The sequence below is a fragment of the Ornithodoros turicata genome, chromosome 1, assembly GCF_037126465.1.
Source record: "Ornithodoros turicata isolate Travis chromosome 1, ASM3712646v1, whole genome shotgun sequence".
NCBI classification, from domain to species: Eukaryota; Metazoa; Arthropoda; class Arachnida; order Ixodida; family Argasidae; genus Ornithodoros; species Ornithodoros turicata.
Window position 1 is genome coordinate 195,310,903 of NC_088201.1, and position 23,912 is coordinate 195,334,814.

General features: G+C 48.0%; 1 long non-coding RNA gene across 1 annotated transcript in view; it reads right to left on the reverse strand.

Annotated features, from left to right (window-relative positions):
- Positions 1-22,926, reverse strand: part of LOC135374711 (uncharacterized) — a 136,434-nt gene extending 113,508 nt beyond the window's left edge. The window contains exon 1 of the long non-coding RNA XR_010417085.1: positions 22,783-22,926. This is a non-coding gene — a long non-coding RNA (uncharacterized LOC135374711). The remainder of the gene's footprint in view (positions 1-22,782) is intronic.
- Positions 22,927-23,912: the final 986 nt, after the last annotated feature.

Sequence of the window (23,912 nt, forward strand, 5' to 3'; positions counted from 1 at the left end):
GAACACAACGACAGCGACGCCAGAGAAGCCAGCGCAAGAACAGGACCCTCCAAGGTGGGCGCGGTACCCTAAAAGGAACCGCAAACATCTGTCGCGATACTTCCATCTTGAAGGCAGGAAAGTAGTGGACTGAGCACGAGGAAGCTGATGGAGATGATGAAGACCAACCCACGGCAGGCAACGCCGAGTACATGCTGACCATCTGAAATTCAGATCAACCTCAGTACCCTTTAAGTCGTTTCAACCTTTGCTCTGGCCACAAACGGACACAACGACAGCGACGTCAGAGAAGCCAGCGCAAGAACAGGACCATCCCTGGTCGCCGCCGTATCCTAAAAGAAACCGCAAATCTCCGTCGCGATATGTCCATCTTCAAGGCAGGAAAGTAGTGGACTGTGCACGAGGAAGCTAATAAAGATGATGAAGACGAACCAACGCAAGGCAACGTCGAGTACACGCTGACCATCTGAAACTCAGATCAACCTGAGCACGCTCTGAGTCGATTCAACTCTTGCCCTGGCCATAAACGAACACAACGACAGTGACGTCAGTGAAGCCAGCGCAAGAACAGGACCCTCCCAGGTCGCCGCATTACCCTAAAAAAACGCAAACCTCCGTCGCTATACGTCCATCTTGAAGGCAGCAAAGTAGTGGACTGTGCACGAGGAAGCTGATGAAGATAATGAAGACGAACCAATGCAAGGCAACGTCAAGTACATGCTGACCATCTGAAATTCAGATCAACATCAGCGCACTCTGAGTGGATTCAACCCTTGCCCTGGCCAAAAACGAACACAACGACAGCGACGTCAGAGAAGCCAGCGCAAGAACCGGACCCTTCGAGGTCGCCGCATTACCCTAAAAAAACGCAAACCTCCGTCGCTATACGTCCATCTTGAAGGCAGCAAAGTAGTGGACTGTGCACGAGGAAGCTGATGAAGATAATGAAGACGAACCAATGCAAGGCAACGTCAAGTACATGCTGACCATCTGAAATTCAGATCAACATCAGCGCACTCTGAGTGGATTCAACCCTTGCCCTGGCCAAAAACGAACACAACGACAGCGACGTCAGAGAAGCCAGCGCAAGAACCGGACCCTTCGGGGTCGCCGCGGTACCCTAAAAGAAACCGCAAACGTCTGTCGCGATACGTCCATCTTGAAGGCAGGAATGTAGTGGACTGAGCACGAGGAAGCTGATGAAGATGATGAAGACGAACGAAAGCAAGGCAACGTCGAGTACATGCTGACCATCTGAAATTCAGATCAACCTCAGCACCCTTTAAGTCGTTTCAACCTTTGCTCTGGCCACAAACAGACACAACAAGAGAAGCCAGCGCAAGAAGAGGACCCTTCCAGGTCGCCGCCGTACCCTAAAAGAAACCGCAAACCTCCGTTGCGATACGTCCATCTTCAAGGCAGGAAAGCAGTGGACTCTGCACGAGGAAGCTGATGAAGATGATGAAGACGAACCAACGCAAGGCAACGTCGAGTACATGCTGACCATCTGAAATTCAGATCAACCTCAGCACCCTTTAAGTCGTTTCAACCTTTGCTCTGGCCACAAATGGACATAACAACAGCGACGTCAGAGATGCCAGCGCAAGAAGAGGACCCTTGTAGGTCGCCGCCATACCCTAAAAGAAACCGCAAACCTCCATCGCAATACGTCCATCTTCAACCCAGGAAAGTAGTGGACTGTGCACAAGCCAGCGCAAGAAGAGGACCCTTGCAGGTCGCCGCCATACCCTAAAAGAAACCGCAAACCTCCATCGCGATACGTCCATCTTCAAGGCGGTAAAGTAGTGGACTGTGCACGAGGAAGCTCATGAAGATAATGAAGACGAACCAACGCAAGGCAACGTCGAGTACATGCTGACCATCTGAAATTCAGATCAAACTCAGCACCCTTTAAGTCGTTTCAACCTTTGCTCTGGCCACAAACGGACACAACAACAGCGACGTCAGAGAAGCCAGTGCAAGAACAGGACCCTCCCAGGTCGCCGCCGTACCCTAAAAGAAACCGCAAACCTCCGTCGCGATACGTCCATCTTCAAGGCAGGAAACTAGTGGACTGTGCACGAGAAAGCTGATGAAGATGATGAAGACGAACCAACGCAAGGCAACGTCGAGTACATGCTGACCATCTGAAATTCAGATCAACCTCAGCACCCTTTAAGTCGTTTCAACCTTTGCTCTTGCCACAAACGGACACAACAACAGCAACGTCAGAGAAGCCAGCGCAAGAAGAGGACCCTTCCAGGTCGCCGCCATACCCTAAAAGAAACCGCAAACCCCCGTCGCGATACGTCCATCTTCAAGGCAGGAAAGTAGTGGACTGTGCACGAGGAAGCTGATGAAGATGATGAAGACGAACCAACGCAAGACAACGTCGAGTACATGCTGACCATCTGAAATTATCATCAACCTCAGCACCCTTTAAGTCGTTTCAACCTGTGCTCTGGCCACAAACGGACACAACGACAGCGATGTCAGAAAAGCCAGCGCAAGAACAGGACCCTCCCTGGTCGCCGCCGTATCCTAAAAGAAACCGCAAACCTCCGTCGCGATACGTCCATCTTCAAGGCAGGAAAGTAGTGGGCTGTGCACGAGGAAGCTGATGAAGATGATGAAGACGAACCAACGCAAGGCAACGTCGAGTACATGCTGACCATCTGAAATTCAGATCAACCTCAGCACCCTTTAAGTCGTTTCAACCTTTGCTCTGGCCACAAACGGACACAACAACAGCGACGTCAGAGAAGCCAGCGCAAGAACAGGACCCTCCCAGGTTGTCGCCGTACCCTAAAAGAAACCGCAAACCTCCGTCGCGATACGTCCATCTTAGGCAGGAAAGTAGTGGACTGTGCACGAGGAAGCTGATGAAGATGATGAAGACGAACCAACGCAAGGCAACGTCGAGTACATGCTGACCATCTGAAATTCAGATCAACCTCAGCACCCTTTAAGTCGTTTCAACCTTTGCTCTTGCCACAAATGGACACAACAACAGCAACGTCAGAGAAGCCAGCGCAAGAAGAAGACCCTTCCAGGTCGCCGCCATACCCTAAAAGAAACCGCAAACCCTCGTCGCGATACGTCCATCTTCAAGGCAGGAAAGTAGTGGACTGCGCACGAGGAAGCTGATGAAGATGATGAAGACGAACCAACGCAAGGCAACGTCGAGTACATGCTGACCATCTGAAATTATGATCAACCTCAGCACCCTTTAAGTCGTTTCAACCTTTGCTCTGGCCACAAACGGACACAACGACAGCGACGTCAGAGAAGCCAGCGCAAGAACAGGACCCTCCCTGGTCGCCGCCGTATCCTAAAAGAAACCGCAAACCTCCGTCGCGATACGTCCATCTTCAAGGCAGGAAAGTAGTGGACTGTGCACGAGGAAGCTGATGAAGATAATGAAGACGAACCAACGCAAGGCAATGTCGAGTACATGCTGACCATCTGAAATTCAGATCAACCTCAGCACCCTTTAAGTCGTTTCACCTTTGCTCTGGCCACAAACGGACACAATAAAAGCGACATCAGAGAAGCCAGCGCAAGAAGAGGACCCTTCCAGGTCGCCGCCGTACCCAAAAAGAAACCGCAACCCTCCGTCGCGATACGTCCATCTTCAAGGCAGGAAAGTAGTGGACTGTGCACGAGGAAGCTGATGAAGATGATGAAGACGAACCAACGCAAGGCAACGTCGAGTACATGCTGACCATCTGAAATTCAGATCAATCTCAGCACCCTTTAAGTCGTTTCAACCTTTGCCCTGGCCCCAAACGGACACAACGACAGCGACGTCAGAGAAGCCAGCGCGAGAAGAGGACCCTTCCAGGTCGCCGCCGTACCCTAAAAGAAACCGCAAACCTCCGTCGCGATACGTCCATCTTCAAGGCAGGAAAGTAGTGGACTGTGCACGAGGAAGCTGATGAAGATGATGAAGACGAACCAACGCAAGGCAACGTCGAGTACATGCTGACCATCTGAAATTCAGATCAACCTCAGCACCCTTTAAGTCGTTTCAACTTTTGCTCTTGCCACAAACGGACACAACAACAGCGACGTCAGAGAAGCCAGCGCAAGAAGAGGACTCTTTCAGGTCGCCGCCATACCCTAAAAGAAACCGCAAACCCCCGTCGCGATACGTCCATCTTCAAGGCAGGAAAGTAGTGGACTGTGCACGAGGAAGCTGATGAAGATGATGAAGCCGAACCAACGCAAGGCAACGTCGAGTACATGCTGACCATCTGAAATTCAGATCAACCTCAGCACCCTTTAAGTCGTTTCAACCTTTGCTCTGGCCACAAACGGACACAAGAACAGCGACGTCAGAGAAGCCAGCGCAAGAAGAGGACCCTTGCAGGTCGCCGCCGTACTCTAAAAGAAACCGCAAACCTCCGTCGCGATACGTTCATCTTCAAGGCAGGAAAGTAGTGGACTGTGCACGAGGAAGCTGATGAAGATGATGAAGACGAACCAACGCAAGGCAAGGTCGAGTACACGCTGACCATCTGAAACTCAGCTCAACCTCAGCACCCTCTGAGTGGATTCAACCCTTGTCCTGGCACAAACGGACGCAACGACAGCGACGTCAGAGAAGCCAGCGCAAGAACAAGACCCTCCCAGGTTGCCGCCGTACCCCAAAAGAAACCTCAAAACTCCGTCGCGATATGTCTATCTTGAGGCAGGAAAGTAGTGGACTGAGCACGACGAAGTTGATGAAGATGATGAAGGAGAACGGTGAGACGAGGAATAAACGGTTATGTTCTCTGTTGCTCAAGCTCTCTGTGAGTCTAGGTAAACTACTACACATGCCAATCTAAGACAGTTAAAACCTGGAGCAGTGACGTCGGTTGGACGACGACATGAGCATGGCGGGGAAACCAAGAAATATGTTTTGTAAAGAACTATAAATAGCTGGAACAGAATACTTATCCCACATGTTCAGTGTTCCCTAATGGACACACAGTGTGAGTTTCGTTCAATTCAGTGGCATTAAAAATACACATATGTGCAATTGGTGATGACACGGCAGGTAGGAAACGCATAACGTGCAGGCCACTTCACGAATTCTCAACTCCACATATCATGACATTATAGGAACAGAGCGAATGAGCATAGCAAGGAAATGTATGCATATGCAAATAGTTAGCACAATGTTTCCGAAACTTGGCCATCCTGCAGCCCATTAAAATACAGGTGTCCTCCCTCCCTCGTCACGATGCCGGACGTTTTCCCATCCCATGAACGTTAGCCGAAAACAATACTATGACGGCCATCAAAGCCTACTATGAAAATGAGCCTGTTTTTTGGGGCATAGTGTCGGGCGCGCAGCCTCTTCGTGTTTTGTTTTGGCGACTTTCAATCGGAAGTGCGTCTATTCGCCGACATGGGAACCCTGCACCCAGAGACATTGTGGAATTAGGGAACCTTTGGACTGCCGTCGTCGATACATCACGGGGGTGCCTCCAAGGACAGTGGGACGTTTATAACAATGCAAGCGTCCGAGTGACGCAGGACCAGGGCGGAAGGCAGGTTTATCCAAGGTTAACCATGTGGTTCCCGTCGCTTTGAGACGTTGCGACGAAAAGTCGCCGGTCGTCAGGCGGCACAACCATAATTGAACTGTCGGAAGCACTTAAGTGGACGGTTTTTACTTTTCCCATACATGTTTGTCGTGTAGTGTAATGTCAGCACTGACATCAGTTTCGTGGGTGCTCATTGGTGGAGGAGAGGTGGCCTTTGCTTTAAGAAGGCACCCGCGCATCTTGGCGGGGTTGATTGCTGATGGTCTCGCTGCCACTTAGGCTAGCAGTTGTAACTGGAAGTTCCCTGTAATAAATGTATATCGTTTGTGTTCTACGTCAAGTCCCCGTGGAATCCTCCTTTCGTAATGTGTCGACGTAGCGTCGGGCCAGCGAACCGTTCCTACGACTCTGCGGCCCCACTTCAAGAACTCTACGAACCTATCTGGCGCAGTCGACAGGATGCTACGTCGACTTTCTACGAAAGGACACCAATACACGGCAACAACAGGGACTACAGCAGCCAGCCTTTAATGCTCTGCTGCGCGGGACGGCAGAGACATCGAGGCATCAGGCCAGTCATCCAGGCGACGAAGACAAGAGTTCTGTGCTAGAAAGGCTACCTGGAGACACTGGGAGAAAGTGACCCTCTCCTGCATCAATGTTCTGGAAAGCACACTCAACGGTGAGTGTCTTTCGAGTTGCGTATTGTGCCAATCACTATGACCGGAGGGTATAGCTTGAGAGATAGGGGCAACGCAAGGAATAGCGACGATGATGGGGAGGGCGCATTGGCGGTGGCCATGCAGAGAGGTGGTAGTGATAGCAGTTCAGAGGCATCTGTGTCTATCGCCGATTGCAGACAATTGGAGCTCAGAATAAAATTAGCTGATATTGAGCTTGAAACACAAAGATTGCGAAACGAGAGCAATGCTAGGGCCCATGCTGCGGCCGGCACTTTTGTGACTGGAGAAGAGAATAGGATGTTAAAATTCGCGTCCCTCTTAAAAGGCGTGTTGTCGCCTATGCCAACACAGGAATCGCTCGTTCCTAGTTGGTTTGAAGATGTGGAAGCAACGCTTGACTGGTATAGTGTGCCTAGCGGTTGGAGGGCAGGTCTGACACTTCCACTACGCAGTGAAAGGGCAAGGGCCTTGTTAATAAGACTAAGTCCTGTTGAGCGAACTAACTATGATACACTCAAGGCGAAAATTCTGGAGGGATTGTCTACTGCCGAATATAAGCCACTTTTCGTGACCTCAAAAAGAGAGAAGAAGGAGACGTGGGAGCATTTCGCGGTGAGACTGGAGAATTACTTGCGCTATTATTTGGATAGCTGTAAAGTAAGGACGTTAGAAGACCTCAAACAATTGATGGTCACGGAGAGATTGAAAGAATGCCTGACACCCGACGCTAAAGCTTATGTCGTGTTAAATGAGAACGAGAAATTCCTCTGTCCAAGTGAACTAACAAAACTGGCGGAGAACATTGATGAAAGCGCACGCTGCAGAGTTCAAACGCCGGAAGGGACAGTCAACGGGACAGCGCGTGTGCCCGAAAGAAACGTTTTGAGGGGTCACGGTAAAGGGTTAGTCGCAGAAAATACGGGCGTAAAGCCTAAAAGGAAGGGGTGTTACCTTTGTTCATCCCCAGAGTATATTGCGAAAAACCAGTGCCCTCGGAACGTAAATCCGACAATGCGTATTAACGCAGTGAGTGTGGTAGCTGAGGAGCACAGCGGTGAAAGTGAAAGCGATAGTGTAGCTGCAGTCGCTAGAGTACTGCTTCCCTTAGGGGAAAGCAGCAACCAAGATATCCCAAATGATGTAGCTGTTAAGTTGCAGGACATGCATGAAGTGTCGTTACAAAACGGCGACTCCAGCTTTCACGCGTATGTAGAGATTACTGTGATCCGGAAGACACTGCTGAGAGAATATACAAAGACAGCGTCAACAATAAAGCTACTGGGTGCCTTCGGAGACGAGGAAACTGCAGAGTTAGCGTACGTACCATTGAAATTGACAAACAGCTCGTCTTACATTTCTGAGCATCCTTGTGACCCCGTTTTCCTGTGTGCGTTAGTCGATCGCATGGCGAAGAAGGTAAATGCTTTAATCACACCAGACGCGTACAAAGAATTATGTGACGCAAATGCGGGGATTGCGAAGCATGGGACTGACGCACATCCGGAATGTCCAAGTGAGGCGGAAACTGACAGTGCTGAGGGTGATGTGCTAGAGGACGACTCAATATTGACAGCAATGTCAGCGGTGGGAGACCAGGACGGAAGCGACCCTGTCGCGACACACAGTAACTCTCCGAGACAGCGTTTTGTAAAGAGCCAGGGTGAAGATCCGAGTCTAAACCAGGCGTGGGAACAAGCAAAAGGCGTGAAGGTCGGGATGATAGTCGTCGATGGTCAACTATTTCACAGTGACCATATAAACGGGCGTGGATGTAAGCATGGTGTTACCAAAGGAAAGACGGAACGAGGTCCTATGCCTTGAACATAATTCAGATTGGGCGGGGCATCTAGGGGAGCGTAAGACACTCCAGCGCATAATGACTTCGTTTTTCTGGCCAGGAATCTCCAGTGACGTGAATCACTATTGTCAGAGTTGCCACGAATGTCAGGTTAAATCGCCGGCCAGAATTTTGGACCGCGTACCAATAACTCCGATAGCTAAGCCGAGTACTCCGTTTCAGACAATAAACATGGACTGTATCAGCCCCATTGATCCTCCGTCGACCCGTGGTCACCGTTATGCACTGTGTGTGGTTGATCTGTGTACGAGATCGGTGGAGGTCGTCTGCTTGCGCGCTCTTACCGCCAAGGCAACTTGTGAGGCTCTTTTGACGATATTCTCGCGTCTAGGAGTGCCGGAAACTATATGTTCTGATCAGGGGACGAATTTTACGGCTCACCTGACGCGAGAATTTCTTGCACGAATGGGCGCGACGCCACGCTTTTCAACGCCAGATCACCCTCAAAGTAACGGGTTAGTGGAAAGATGGAACGGCACTTTCAAGTCGATGCTGTTTCATACAGTAGAGAAACATGTACGGAACTGGGATAGGTACGTCCCATTCTTGCTTTGGGCGTATCGTGAAGTCCCAAATGCGACAATAGGCGGAACACCCTTCGAAATGATGTACGGAAGGGTGCCCACGGGGCCACTGACAATATTGCAGAAAACGTGGTCGAGAGAATGGGCGGTCCCTGATGGCCTGAACACATCTGCGATTGAGTATCTCAGCGAACTGAGACAAGGACTTCGCGAAGCGGAAGAACGTGCGAGAAAAACAGGTCAGGCAAATCAGGAGAAATACTGTCACAGGTACAACCTACGATTGAAGGAGAAACAGTTCGAGGAGGAAGACCAGGTGCTCATTCTGGAACGAGATCGCACTGGCAAACTTATGTCGAAGTGGCCGGCAACTATTGTTCGGCGCTTAAGACCATACGCTTACGAAGTGAAGCTGAACGACAATAGCAGTAGAACGGTACACGCCAACAAACTGAGACAGCACCAAGCCAGGGTAAGTTCAGTGGGCGTTATTTTTGAGGACGACCTGGACTTCTTGCAAATCGAAGTAATACCTCTGAGGAAAGGAACGCAGGAATTTATAGAGTTAGTAGAGACAGAAAACCTCAGTCCCTGTCAGAAGAACCAGCTACTGCCGTTAGTCAAAACGATGCCACAAGTGTTTAGGGACACGCCAGGCGAATGTAAAGTTGGTAAGCATTCCATCAAAATAAAGGAGGGTGTAGAGCCAGAGCGGGTATACCCCTATAAGATCCCGATGGCTTACCGTAAAGAAGTTGAGAAACAGATCAGTGAACTGTTGGAATGGGGACTAATTTACCCCACAGAAAGCAAGTTCGCGCACCCCATTGTATGCGTGAGTAAGGATGGTGGCATGCGCCTCTGCGTTGACTATCGTAAGCTTAACGCGGTAACTGAGCCCGATGCGTTCCCGATAAGTCAGGGCACGGAAATTCTCTCTCAGGTGGCTCGCGCAAGGTATATAAGCGTAATTGACATGCTAAGAGGATGCTGGCAGGTCAGGCTGGATGACGATTCCCAGCAACGCACGGCGTTTGTGACTCACCAGGGACAATATGCCTGGAAGGTAATGCTACATGGTCTGAAAAATTCGGCATCTACCTTTCAAAGGGTCGTTAAGAGGGGATACCACCTCCGGCGGCCCCATGTATTTTCTATGGGACAAACTTTGCCGTCTCTTTCGGTAAATAATAACCGATTTTCACGAGACTGGCCTTGTTGGATAGCATTCGGAAATGCGCTTTGTCGCTTCAGGAAAAAATATTGCTTTTCTCAAGACATTTTTCTAAACGCGTTATTGAAGTACAAAAAATTACCAAAATTGGATACTCAAGCTTTGACACGCTCTGATAAAAAAACTAAGAGACCTATGCGGAAATTTTCCTGGAGCGGCAAAGCAAAAATCTTTCTAGAGCATTTTAACACAAGGATCATCCACATCCGATTATCTGTTCTCTCGATATATGATAAAATGTGAAGGTTGGTAACGCGCTGCATTTTGCGCCTCCCTTTGGCGCCATATCGCGGGCTAAAGGGGTACAAAGAATCCCTCCGCCATACAGCAGCGTAAATCCAACACCCTATCCTAGATTCCCTTTCCTGAAAGGTTCCATTCCCTCTGATAAAGTCTTTGAAACAGCTCTTTTTGGGAGATTAGGTAAGGGAATGACAAAAGCGTCTGTTGTTTAGGATTGTTGGAGATAGTATGTGCGTCGCAATCTCCAAGTCTGTTCCCTGCCTAGGATTTTTCCGACCTGATCGGTATGGCAATGCAAGTTTTCAGGCAGGCAAGCAGGCCCTTGTTTGTTTTCTGTCCACAGTGGCCGCCAATTTTTCGGTGAAAGGACCATGTATCCTACTTTTATATGGTGCTGTCTTTGAAAGCATACAAGTTTTTAATTGTACTGAGTGTGAAAATCGGCACTGCTTTTGTTATTAGTTGCTCCGGTGCAGGGGTTTAGGAAAAAATGCCCCCACCCCCCAAACAATCAAAATGCCACCGAAAAAATTATCAGCTGGAAGAAAAGTGCACAAAAATATGTCCCCTGAGGGACATCCAATATTGAGGCGCGTGGGCTTGTTCACTTTGGACGTCGGCTTGTTGCTACAGTGTGAATAAACACGGTGGGGGGGATATGAAGATGAATTAAAGAAAAAGGGAAAAAAGGAAAGGTCAACCGAAGCGAGTAGTCGTATATTCTGTTTGAATTCCGAATCAAACATGCAATTCAACGTTCGAATTCCTAATCGCCTCGATGTTTCTTCCAAACCGAACACATTTCAATAATTGATTGATTGATTGATTATTTAAAAGAAAACCAGGGAGAAACATTTCAATAATGTCGAAGCTGCACACGTTAGACTAGAGGGCATAAAATAATGTGAGCGCTGTTGTGGTTTTTTTTTTTTTTGGTTTGCGGACTAAGAGTTGATGAGGAAAACGACGTGAGCTTCTTCGTCTTTGTGTACGCTTGCTTACGGTTCGATTTTTTTTTTTTTTACTGTTGGACGATGTTCTACGGAGTCCATTAACGCTAGTCTTATAGAGCAGTGCTGCCAGTCATTCTTTTTCTGAGTGGAAGCTTAGGTTTTCACAACACATCTGGTGCCGAAACCCGGGAGACTGAGGGCACTGCATTCTAGACTTCAGTTTTCGTTTAGAAGACAGTCAGCATGGAACGTCTGAAGCATAAGAGGGCTGCACGGCGTGCACAAGTAACCAAGCTGGTGAAGGAGGTCGTCGAACTACGCAGCGACCAAACAGTTAGTACAACTTCGCTTAACGGATTACTGGCCAGACTGCTAGCCAACGAAGGCGACCTGAAGAAGATAAACGAGGAGATTGAACCTCTGATCAACGAAGATGATTTCGCTGCCGAATATCAAGCAGTTATCGACTACGAGGAACAATCGGCGAATGCCATTGGAGAAGTCCAGGCCCGATTGGATGAACTTCAGCTGACGGAGAGGCCCTCTACAGCCGCCACGCCACTTCAAGCTGCGCCTTCTACTACAGCGAGCCAGCCCAGCCATGGTGGCATAAAGTTGCCGAAGCTACAACTTGACACTTTCACAGGCGAGTTGACAAAGTGGTTGACTTTCTGGGAACAGTTCCGAACAGCTGCTCACGAGAATGGAAGGCTGTCGAAAATAGAGAAATTTCAGTACTTGAGGACACTATTGAAAGGAGATGCTGCATCGGTGATTCGAGGTCTGCAAGCCACCGAGTCGTGTTACGACGACGCAGTGGACATCCTGAAGCAGCGTTTCGGAGATACCGCACGAATCGAGAGGGAATACCTGACCAGGCTGAGGAAGCTACCCTTGGTGAAGTCGACGTGTGATCTATCGGGGCTTCGACTTCTCTATGACCACGTTCAGGCGAACATGAGAGGACTTAGTGCGTTAGGCGTGCCAATTACAAGCTATGCCTCCATGATGGTTGACATCCTTTTGTCATCACTACCCACAGATATGGTTGTGGAATACCAACGGATGGCAAAATACGGCACAAAAATGTTTGAAGACAACGGAGTCGATCAAGACGGATCAGCACTGGATCGCTCTGAATCTAACACAAGGATCGAGGCAAAGGAGCAGATGGAGCTCTCAAGGGTGCTGCGTTTCATTCGTGTGGAAACAGAAAGCCGAGAGCTCTCTGGACTCAAAGCCCGATATGATTCTCAAACTGGTCCACGAAACCCGATAGGATCGAGAAACCGAAAGGTACCAACTGGAGCGGTTCTTCATGCAGCGGTGGGAGTCGATACCAAGTGTGTCTTCTGCGGAGCTAGCGACCACGAGACCGCAACGTGTCCAGCGGATTTTCCAATGTCGGAAAAGTTTGAGAAACTGACACGTGAAATGCGTTGTTTCCGCTGCACAAAGAGAGGACATCGCTCTAAAGACTGCCGTATGAAAAAGCCGTGCACCCATTGCGGGCGACGACACGCACCGTCAGTCTGTGGCACTTCGAAGGAAACTACGCCCAAGACGACAGTCAACGAGGTGGTGACCACGACAAACGTCACGACAGCGAACGGCGTGCCAAAGCAACAAAATACGGAAGTGCTACTTCAGACCTTCCGAGCGTGGGCGTCATCGGATAAGGAGGGTGCACTAGTCCGAGGCATTATCGACGGTGGAAGTCAGAGGACTTTCATACGCGACGACATAGCCAGGAAATTGAAGCTAAGAGTTATTAGGGAAACTATACTGCAACCCAACACATTTGCCAACGAAACCGCGTCGAAACGCGTACGCAGGTGCAAAGTAGTCGAGGTTCGACTCAGGAGTCAGTATCACCCGAAAGAATATGTCGTTCAAGCCACCACAATTGACTTCATCTGCGAAGATCTCGCTGAGACTCCCGTGAACGACGACTTCGTGAAGGCTATTCGCCACACTGGAAGTTTTATCGCTGACGACATGCTAGTTCCGGGTGTGAAACATGAAGGTGGTATTGGACTGCTAATTGGCTGCGACGAGTTGTGGAAGTTGCTGACCGGTGATGTCAGAAGATGCGAGAACAACGAGAAATTAGTTGCCATCGAAACCGTTTTCGGATGGACCTTTCAAGGGCCGTCTTCAGTATCAGGCTACTGCGCCGAGCGGTCGACGACAGCCGTCTGCGTGTTGAGAGCTGGAGTTGGAACGCTGACAGAAGACGACATTCTGACTAAGTTTTGGGAGTTAGAAAGTCTAGGCATCACGGGCGACGCCTCCAGCAAGACAGATCACGACACGGCGGTTTTGGAGGAATTTGAGCGCAATATTCGGATGACGGACGGCCACTATGAAGTAGCTTTGCCCTGGAAGGCACACATGTCAGCCCTAGAGAACAACTATGAGATAGCGAAGGACAGACTATGGAGCCTAGTCAGACGGCTAGATAGAGACGGCTTCAGGGCGCAGTACGACGAAGCGATCAGAAGCTACATCAATAAGGGGCATGCAGAAAAGGTGACTGAAGACGATAATAGCTTCAACACTCGGTACTACATGCCTCACAGGGCCGTAATAAGAAACACTTCAGAAACTACGAAAGTCCGGATAGTTTTTGATGCGTCGTCCCATAGCAAAGGGATGACGTCTCTGAATGATCATCTGGAGAAAGGGCCGAAGTTGAACGCCGACCTGGTAGGCGTTCTATTGCGGTTTAGAAGACACAAGATTGCGTTAACGGCAGACATAGAGAAGGCCTTTCTACAGGTAGAAATTCGTAAGAACGACAGGGATGCACTGAGGTTTTTGTGGTTTTCCGAAACTCCAAGACCGAATGAACAATGCCCAGACGTGGAATACTGGAGGATGAAGCGAGTGCCATTCGGGACCACAGCAAGCCCCTTTCTTTTGGGTGCTACACTGCAGCACCACTTCAAAGGCCTTTTGACGTCTGACAGGGAGCTGGCCAGCTTACTATTGGAGTCGTTCTACGTGGACGACCTCCTTACTGGTGCCCCCACAGTGAAAGAAGCCCTGCAGATCGTCCAGAAATCTCAGGACGTGCTGAGACAAGCGGGCATGAATCTGACAAAATGGACATCTAACGCCGAAGATTTACAATCAATGTTCGATCGTAAGAGCGGTACCTTAATCACCGAAAAGGAAAAGCCGTTTGCAGAACCGGCTCAAAGTAAGGTTCTGGGAGGGGTGTGGACCCGAAGCGATGATCAACTGAGGTTTTCCGCAAATCAACTGCTAAATGTCATCGCTGGCATGCAAGAAACTAAGAGGTCCGTGCTGCAGGCCTCGGCAAGAGTCTTCGACCCGCTAGGCTTTCTTTCACCGTATACCATTCGCGTCAAGCTCCTGTTTCAGGAGCTCTGGAAGACAAGGTTGGATTGGGACGACCCACTCCCGAGAGATCTGGCAAAGTCTTGGCGCTTATGGTGTTCCGAGCTGCCCAAGCTGTGTAACGTCGCTGTGGACCGGTGCGTGCTGCCGAAGACAGGTACACGATACTGCTGCGAGCTTCACATATTCACGGACGCATCGCCACACGCGTATGGAGCATGTGCATATCTGAGAACTGTGAGCGACACGGAAGAAACTAAGGTGCGGCTGGTCTTCGCTAAGTCACGTGTCGCCCCGCTTAAACAGCTCACCCTTCCCCGCCTGGAGTTGATGGGAGCTTTGATAGGTGTACGCATTTCTAAACTGCTACAGTCGTCGTTGCAAGTGGCCAAGTGTAACATCAACTTCTGGACTGACTCCACGGTCACGCTGAACTGGATCAGAGGCGACGCGAACAGATGGAAGCCCTTCGTTCGCAACAGAGTTATTGAAATTCAAGAAGGCTGCAACAAGTATCAGTGGAGGCACTGTCCAGGGAGCGCCAATCCGGCAGACTTGCTAACGAGAGAATTGCCCGTCACAGCATTAATGGGGGACAAACAGTGGTTCGAGGGTCCGCCATGGCTTTCTAAAAGTGAGGAATTTTGGCCAATATCTACTGAAAATGGCTGTGGTGACCTCAGTCACATCGAAGAAGAAAGGAAAGCGATTATCAACGCATAATACGGATCACAGCGTGGATACTGGGATTCATAGAGAACAGCCGTGCGACGTCGAAGGTTACGGGCCCGCTGACAGCTATGGAAGTTGAGAAGGCTGAGATGTTCTGGATTCGGCGGGCGCAAAATGAATCATATCCGGAAGAGTTCCTCGCTCTGCGACAGAGAAGAGAGATCGCACAGGCATCAAAGATTGCACGATTACGACCGTACCTAGACGAAAAGGGTGTGATGCGTCTATCGGGAAGACTTCAGTACTCGGATAACCCCGAAGAGGTGAAGCATCCTATACTGATGGCCAAAGAGCACCCACTATCAGCACCACTGGTCGACAGCGTCCATCGACGCGCCCTACACAGCGGAGTCCAGACAACATTGACGATACTGAGAGAGCGATGGCGGATAACTCAAGCGAGGCAGCTAGTCAAATCTACCCTCTACCGCTGCAAGGTATGCAGGAGACTCCGCGCGACTAAGGCAACAGCCCCTATAGCTCCATTGCCCGTTGAGCGCCTCAACCCAACTCACCCTTTCGACACCACCGGCATCGACTTTGTTGGGCCTCTGTATCTCAAGACTAGTTCGGGTTCCGCGAAAGCGTACATTGCGCTGTTCACTTGCGCCACAACAAGAGCTGTGCACCTCGAACTAGTTACAGACTTGACAACCAAGTCTTTTGTCATGGCCTTTCGGAGATTTATTTCAAGAGGCGGGACACCTTCTACAATTTACAGTGATAACGCGCTCACTTTCAAGAAGGCGGCCCAGGACATCGAAAAATTGTGGACTGTTGTTAGAAGTACGGATGCACAAGACTTCGCCGCAAAGAACCGCATCAGCTGGAAATTCATTGTCGAAAGAGCTGCCTGGTGGGGCGGTATGTGGGAAAGGTTGGTGCGATCGGTGAAAACTTGCTTGAGAAGAGTACTCGGACATCAATGTTTGACATCCGAAGAAATGACTACATTACTTCACGAAGTGGAAGCACTTGTCAATTCACGACCACTTACCTATCTACACTCTACGCCTGACGAGCCGAGCGCTTTAACGCCTGCACATCTACTGATCGGGAGAAACTTGTCAGCGCTTCCTGAAGTCTCTGCCACAACTGTGGTCCCTCGATCAAATTCTACGGTAGTCAGTAGAAGATGGATACATCGACAGAAGTTGGCTGACCAATTTTGGAAGAGATGGAAGCATGAGTATCTCCTGGAATTGCGGTCAGCTCATCAGTCGGACCCCAAAAGCAACACAACAAGACTGTCTCAAGGAGATGTTGTGCTAGTACAAGAGGATAAAGTTCCGCGGCACATGTGGAGACTGGCAGGATAACCCAACTTTTCAGAGGACGAGACGACTTAGTGCGGTCTTGCGAACTGCGACTTGTATCTGGAAGGCTGACTCGACGACCCGTCCAGCCACTGTACCCGTTAGAAACAGCAGAAAAATGAGCGACGAACTTTGGCTCATTTTTGGGGGGAGGATGTTGTGTTTTTTTTTTGTTTTTTTTTGCGGACTAAGAGTTGATGAGGAAAACGACGTGAGCTTCTTCGTCTTTGTGTACGCTTGCTTACGGTTCGATTTCTTTTTGTTTTTTACTGTTGGACGATGTTCTACGGAGTCCATTAAAGCTAGTCTTATAGAGCAGTGCTGCCAGTCATTCTTTTTCTGAGTGGAAGCTTAGGTTTTCACAACAAGCGCTGCTCCAGCATGGAAAGCAACGAAGGACACGAAACGTCTAGGTAAATTATAGCAAGACAAGCTATGTTGATAAGGAAATTTAAAGATTACGTCCGTTTCATGCTGAATAATGATTTCGCATGTGGTGGATACCATGCGTACGGGTGTAGGAAAAAATGGTCGACAAAAAATGGCCCCTCAAGCAGTCTTGTGCCCGTTACTCGACAAAAGTAATTGATTACCCTTTCGTGTTACTTCTACGCAAAAGCTAATTGATTACCGTTACCAATTACTCGACTCCAAATGTGATTGAGTAACGAGTAGAAAAGTAACGCGTTACTCCGGTCGTTACTCTACATTCACGCAAATTATACTCGTCCTTGTGTGCCTCAAGAAAAAAAAAGAAGAAAAGAAAGAAAGAAAAGGAAAAGAAGAAGCTGGTTCAACAGCGGAACAGCTGAAGAACAGCAAAAAAACACAAACGCGTAGAAGAGGTAGATCTGTACGGCTACTGTATTTATGGGCCCGGAAGCCATTGACCCGATTCTGGGAGAACATTGCATGGAACTTCCCCATGACTCACTAAACCCCCAAAGCTTCATGTACCACACCTCTGGTGTAGGAAGGGATTAGGAAGAGAGACCCTGAGATTCCAGAACGTTATTACAATGACCTCCGCTTGCTATAGTAGAACTAGAGTCACTAAAAAAGAAGAACGGCCCAACTAAGGCTGACGGGCTTGACTTGGTGCAGAACATCAGAAAGACAAGTTAATCTCTGCCAGAAAAGTAACCAATTACTGGGTAATGGATTACTCGGAAAAGTCATTGATTACTGGAAAAATGATTTTCACAGTAAACTAACTGATTACTCGAAAACTTAATTTCACAGTAAAGTAACTGGTTGCTCTAAAAATACCTCAGAAAAGTAATTGATTACAACTAACGCAATTACTAGTAACGAGTTACGCACAAGTCTGCCCGAGAGTACTGCGCGGACAAAAATGCAGGGGCGTAGTTGCAGAACGCCGATGAAGCACATCAAAGCCGACCGAGTGGTACCATTTGATCTTCCGATTTGTTGAAATTGGGAGACGTAGGTTCTTGTTTCTTTTCTTCTTCTTCTTTCACGTGTTGATGGATTAATGAAATTTACATTTGATTCAGCGTTCAACATAAAATCGATATGACTCGCTGCACTAGTTCGCTAGCGATCGTTCGCTGGAAGCTAGTATTTTTCATCTGTTGGTCAGACTTTTCTGTGTCGATGTTTTATGGATAATAAAAGCTGTACACACACTTATTCAATTGTGTCATTGCCCTTACAACTCCGCTTCTGCTGATGATACGGTTAATCTACAACTGAACTATGAGAAGACAACTGAAAAACCTTTATCTGACCAAAAGCTCGAGAATACTATATAGGAAAATATTAGTATCCAGGTTGAGTTGTGAACTACATCCAACGACTACGTACAGTGAGCGTGAAATCGGAGCCTCAGGATATGCGATTCATTTACACGTAAGGTGGGTCAGCCTATATTTGCGTGGCTGATAACAAGAACTCGTGACTAGACGTCTCGAGGCAGTCTCAGTAGTTTTACTCTCCGACTATATTTGTGTGGCGACAGGTCACTCGTGGTGCAAGGAAGGTCTTGCAAGGAAGATTCGACCACATGGTGTGACAAACACCGGATATCAGTGCCAAATCACAAGGCAGACAAGGAATAATTCAATGCAGTTGAAATCTTTTTGGTCGAAAACTTAATTCGCCGCTCGCAATAAAACGTTCCGAATTCGTGTATTAATTAAGTTACACAGATTGGGATTATGTCGAGAACTCAGAAAGGGCTACGGCTATGAAGGATGATGATTACTTTTAGGTTTCATGCACAAACTTTTCGCAACCTTTTGCAGCGCAAATTAGAATTTTCTTTCTTTACAGAGCTTCTCGCGGCAGTGAGAGGGGGGGGGGGGCTTCACGCTCACCCTTATACGGGTGCAAACTCGCCTCGAGACGGATCTGGTTTCATAATAATAAGACCACCGTCAAATTGCTAATTTTCATAGGTCAGAAGTAGTTGAGTGCGCAAGTTACAGCAAACGCACACACACAAAATATAGAAATGTACGATGAAAGATGAAAGTCACTGAAAAGGTTAGCCAGCTGTAGGGATCGAACCCACATCTTCTGGATTGCCGGTCCAGGGCTCTACCAATTGAGCTAAGCTAACACGCCTCTCCAGTGACTTTCGGGGTGCGTCATCTGAAGGGACGACAAACCAGCCACTCACTCTCACTCACCCTCCTTTCACTCTTACATTATTGCTCACTCATACACACATACATACGACGGAAATCGACGCAAGCGGCACCTGTTGAACAAGAGATAAACTGATGTTCTGAGGCTGGAACAACATAGAAGGGACAGATACAAACAAAGCCTCAAATTGCCTAAGAAATGAACGATGAAAGATGAAAGTCACTGAAAAGGTTAGCCAGCTGTAGGGATCGAACCCACATCTTCTGGATTGCCGGTCCACGGCTCTACCAATTGAGCTAAGCTAACACGCCTCTCCAGTGACTTTCGGGGTGCCTCATCTGAAGGGACGACAAACCAGCCACTCACTCTCACTCACCCTCCTTTCACTCTTACATTATTGCTCACTCATACACACATTCATACGACGGAAATCGACGCAAGCGGCACCTGTTGAACAAGAGATAAACTGATGTTCTGAGGCTGGAACAACATAGAAGGGACAGATACAAACAAAGCCTCAAATTGCCTAAGAAATCAACGATGAAAGATGAAAGTCACTGAAAAGGTTAGCCAGCTGTAGGGATCGAACCCACATCTTCTGGATTGCCGCAATCCAGAAGATGTGGGTTCGATCCCTACAGCTGGCTAACCTTTTCAGTGACTTTCATCTTTCATCGTTGATTTCTTAGGCAATTTGAGGCTTTGTTTGTATCTGTCCCTTCTATGTTGTTCCAGCCTCAGAACATCAGTTTATCTCTTATAGAAATGTATTTTATAAAAATGGAGATATGAACTCATGCAGCAAGCATGAACTCGTTCCTGGACATTTCATGGAGCACCGTTCATGGCTGTTAATTCAATATTTTTCGTTGTACCATGGCGAAATTATCTTCGTAGCACCCGCAGATTTCGGGTAGCTTACGCGCACATATCGCTATCCCATTTCAGATCTTTCCCTACCAATGAAAAAGGTGCCCAGAAAATGTAGAGGTTGCTCCCAGCTTGAGGTCATTTTTTTTCTATATGTGTCCTACTGGTATGCGTGATTGTTCCGCACTGTTCTATTCCGCTGTGCTGTTCGTGAATGACAAAGATATGAAAATAACCAGTGGTCTCCCCTCTTCAGCTGAAAAACCAAACAAAAAAAAGAAGAAAAATTTCGCATATTCGTTTCGAATACAGCTATTTACAATTCGTTTCGCATGTAGTGCCCCTGCGAATTAATTCCTATCTGAATGAAGTTCACCAGGGCGCCGACAATCGCTCATCGGACAAGAGCTCACACAACGATATCGCTCACATTTTTACCGACTGCGACTCTTTTACTGCCATGGCCTTTTCTTTTTCTTCTGTGGGTTCATATTCTAGGACCATTTATTCCGTCACCCATAAGTCAGACATCGAATAGGACGAAGGTATGACATTGTAGTAGAAGTTCTAAACAAAAGTGTTTTGTCGCCTATTTGTGTCCCCCTGCCCGATCGTGACCGTTTCCAATAAAGGAGAAATAAAAAAATGGTATGAGACTCGTAAACATCAAGCATAGACATGAAAGAACTAAGATGTGGGTTCGAGTCCTACAGCTGGCTAACCTTTTCAGTGACTTTCTTCTTTCATCGTTAAGCATAGGTTCGCTTGCGTGTGTGTTTTGCAGATTGGAGAAATTCTATATGGTAATGTAATCAATCAATCAATCAATGCACCACACCTTTTCTGTGAATACACAGCACTTGGCTTTACGAAAGCCTAGCTTCTATCTGCGAAATGTTTTGCAACTCCCAGCCAAAGAAACATCAGCAGGTCAATATAATTTTAAAGAAATAAGCGCGGCGAACGAAACGTAACACTTCGACTTTGCGTGCTGGGTTCGAAGAACTCAGACATGGAAAGCTTAGGAAAGCTAAGGTAACATCAACCCCAGAAGTGAGGAGATGCAGTCCACAAAGAGACAATGAAGAAGAATTCGCCTTGGTCGGACCTGTCTTTTTTCCTTTAGCTCAGTTGACCTTGGCAACCCACACATGACGGGAGATTCCTGCACCTCAATAGTCAAGGACGTCACACGTGTTTATGGAACTACAAAATCCCGCGGAGGAGAAACTCGTAACAGGGGTATTGATTAGAGCTTTCACCTTGATGAGACCCGGGTGTTTGTGTGGCGCCATCTACATGCGACAAAGTCGTGAATCGGAGATGGCTCCTCGGTGATATCCCCTCTTAACGAGATTTTGACGCCACACACCGAATACGCATGTGCGTATATAGACGACGTGGCAATATATTCAGCAACGTGGGAACATTTGTCAAAGGTTCTAGCATCCATAGCAGCTGCTGGACTGACTGTAAATGCGAAGAAATGCAAGTTCGCGCAAAGTGAAGTGCATTATCTAGGACACGTCGTAGGTTCTGGTAGGCACTCCCCGGACCCCGATCGGATAAAAGCAGTAGAGAATATCGTCCGCCCTGAGACTAAGAGGGAACTCAGAAGCTTCCTGGGGTTATGTAACTATTACCGCGACTATGTTCCGCGTTACTCGGAAATCGTTCTATCACTCACTAGCATGACGAATCGTCGTGTTCCACTGAAGCTGCCATGGAGTACGGAAGCGATTCAGGCGTTTGACAAAATCAAGAAAGCTTCAGCGAATGCTCCCTCCCTTTTCTCCCCAGATCCTTCGGCGGATTATATCTTAGCCACTGATGCATCGGAATTTGCGATTGGGGCCTGCCTGGCACAGCAGCATGAAGATCACAGGGAACGACCAAAAAGCTTTCCTCAGTAAGAAGCTCACACCTGCACAACTACGAATCTATCTCATAGTTTCTCGAAACGAGGACAGCGTTCCGGCACCGCAACTCTCATTACGTGCATGATATTGAGGTGTGACCTCCACTTTGTTTTCGGTCCACAGCGGAGAAGCCACACACATATAAGTACGTTGTCACGAATGGAAGGAATATTTTCATGACTTTTTTGTCTATAGCGGGCCAAACCTCCACAATATTCTGGAAGTCATTGTTGTGGAAACTGGAACCTCAAACTTGAATCTGAACTCAGGCCCCTGAACTGCTCTTCGTCTGCTGTACTAAAGCCGTCGCTAAGAGAAATCGTGTGAAATCGGTCCAGTCGTGTTTATTGTCCTCGCACTGCTGAAAGTACTTCTCAAACTGAATCTTGAGAGCCGGGATATGCCCTTATATATAACTGAGGACTTCAGCAGTGTCACACGACTCTGCACTCTGCGACACGATTGCGCGGTGCATCGTGAAAGCAGGGCGTTCCTCTATGCCGCGATAGACGCAGACGCCGTGGCCTTTTGAGGGAGTCAGTGGACCTCACTACATCGATTTTGGCCATCTTGTGTCTCAAGTGTGTCTGGGAGTTGCTTGTAACACGTCGAAAGCGTTGTATGCCCTGCATGTAAGTGCGTTGATGAGAAACCTCCGCGTCTGCAGCCACGGGCTTCCTGGTAACGCAGAATAGCGAACAGGTCAGCCCCTAGGTTTTTTTTTTTTTCGTTGAATGTTTGAAAGTTTCAGAACCACTGACTTAGCGCACAGGAGTCCAAAGGACTTAGCACACAAGATTAGACAAAATTCCGAAGAGGGCGTCACTGCACTATGTCACTACGCCACCCTCGACGTCGTTCTGTTTCACATTTTTTACGGGCTCTGTACACACATAATGTGAGAAAATGTTTATGTTCCAAACACGTAACTCACAACTTTTATGATGGCACATATTCCACACTTTTTTCCTGCTTTCAGATTGTCCATCTTGTACCTGGAGTCATCATCAGAATAATTTTCGGGTATGGTAATGCCTTGCGAGTCGTCTTCTCCCGCGTCAGTGTACACAGGTGGCAAGCTGCAGAGGAATAAAACGCCGCAATTAAAATAATTTTCGACCAGAATCCATCGTGCAGGTGTCACAAGCAGTTCGAAACGCACACTTCGTGTTCACTAACACTTGTAGCAAAGTAAAACATTTCCCAAATGTTACTATGCAGTGAATCCTGCGCGTTTCTGACAAGTCAATACAAATTCAATTAATGCCCCAAATTCTAGTTTGTTTGAATGTAACTGCATGTGGAACTCTAGTGTTTCTGAGCTGCCTATTCACAGTACGAGAAGTGACGTGTCTTGTAGGATATGCGCAGAAAAACAGCCGCTCTTGAGGGGAAGACTCGTGTGTGCTCTGGAAGAGCTCCTGCCATTTCGTGAGGGAAAACTCCTTGCTCTTCAAGTCACCAGTAGAGACGATGATGCAAAACCATTCCCTCCATCAGTTTTTCCATCAGTTTTGGGGGATTGCCTGGTTTGGGGTTGGGAACAACCCATTCGTCCTCCATGTAGGCGGCAGAGATCCCTTTGCCGTGTTATACACATGAAGGAGAGTCGTCAAGAAAAAAAAAAAACAACGAAGGAAAGAATCACGAAGACAGAGTTACTGTTTAATACGCGAGCTTTCGGGCAGCGCCTGCGCTTCTTCAGACGAAAGCAGCAGAAAAACACATTGCTTATATAAGGAGTGGGATCGGTGAGAGAAAGAATCAAAGAATAAGAGAAAAATAACGCATGCAACACAAGCAACGTGGCATCTTTGCGTTGCTTCCCTCATTATGCGTGCAACATTTTATTTAAGTTTTCACAACAAATAGAGCACTACCTAATGATGCTCAGAAGACATGCAGAAAAGACAAATGATACGCGGAAAACTTTTTCGATTGATATTTGGTGCAAGCCTGTGACTGACATGTTAACGTGTCCTTGCTAAAGAAATGTTTGCTCTTCCTTCTGTTTTTCTAACCGCCGTATAAGAAATTCGTCAGTAGCTGCGCGAAAATCGGTAG